Here is a 1546-nt window from a genome sequence, read left to right on the forward strand (position 1 = left end):
CGCTCCCTCTCACCTCCTCCTCCGACCGAACCACGGCTGAAGTGCCCTTGAGCAAGGCACCTAACCCCCACACTGCTCCCCGGGCGCCGCTCAGCAGGCAGCCCACTGCTACGGACTAGTGTGTGTACTTCAAAGTGATTCACTTGTCCAAATGGGATAAAGTGCAGAGAAAGAATTTCCCCTAGGGGACCAAAACTTGTCTCCAATTGGCTCCCTCCGCACCTCCCTCCGCCAGGGCCTCCTCTTGCACCCGGGTCTGGTTCTGGTTCTGGGTCTGGGTCTGGGTGACTGGGTCTGGGTCTGGGTGACTCTGGGTGTGTAGTCTACGTAGAACGCAGGTATACGCTGGATATCCACTTCAAAATTTCTGGGATTTCAGGTATACCCACCTAAAATTGATTGATCCATTATTTAGAATAGCACAAATATTATACAGTATACACACCTCAAAAAATGCTCAAATATACAGTATACCCACCACAAAAAAGTAGACTTCACCACTGGGTGTGGGTGTGGGTCTGGTAGTCTGACTCTGGGTGGGTGGATGAGTGGGTGGACGGCGGCTCCCTTATTATTAGTTAAAATTATGGTCTGGGTGGATAAATGCTTTGCGTAGTAGATGCGTGAATCTCCTCTCCAAACTCTTCTGGGTTGGTGGAGAACATCACTGTCAGCACACTCTCTCTCTCTCCACTACCGCCCGGGTCTTCTCCTCTCACACTCTGGGTATGGGTGTGGATGTGGGTCTAGGTCAGTGATTCTCAAAGTGTGGTCCGGGGACCACTGGTGGTCCGCGACAGAGATCAGGTGGTCTGTGAGGGGATTTCTACTTTTCCAAGACAAGCAAGCAGTATGCTATATTTGTAACATTATTACAAAGCTAAACATAGCTGAAGTCTTATTTTCACTACAAGAGGACAGGCTTATCATGTGAATAAAAAGCAGTGTCAATTAACAGTGTCAAACTAGCACCCGTCAACTATCAATTCAGTTGACAGGTGGTCCCTGAACATTTTTTGGGGGACAAAGTGGTCCTCGTTCTGAAAAAGTTTGAGAAGCACTGGTCTAGGTAGTCTGGGTCTAGATAGATAGCCTTTATTGTCCCCAAAGGGAAATTAGTTTTTTACTACCATCATAACTTGCTACAACTAACATGAAGACATAAAGTATACAACTAAATACACAATACATGTACACGACAACACAAGAACATCACAAGCGCCATACATGCCCATTCACACACATACTGTCAGACAGCATAAGCACATATATACTCACTGGCTGGATGGCTCCCTTATTTTGTTGTTATTATTAAAATAATGGTCTTGATGGATAAATGCTTTTTTTGGTCCAAAAAAAGATTTGCGTAGATGCGTAGATGAATCTCCTCTCCAAGCTCCTCTGGGCTGCTGGTGAACATCACTCTCCGCCAGTGGTGTAGCGGGGATTTTTCAAGTGGGGGTACGCGATTTTTAACTTCATCAAATAATTAGGCAACTTATCATGTCAAACCCCCCAACGGTCCTTAATCTGCCGTCATTGCTTC

This window comes from Engraulis encrasicolus, chromosome 18, assembly GCF_034702125.1.
Source record: "Engraulis encrasicolus isolate BLACKSEA-1 chromosome 18, IST_EnEncr_1.0, whole genome shotgun sequence".
NCBI lineage: Eukaryota > Metazoa > Chordata > Actinopteri > Clupeiformes > Engraulidae > Engraulis > Engraulis encrasicolus.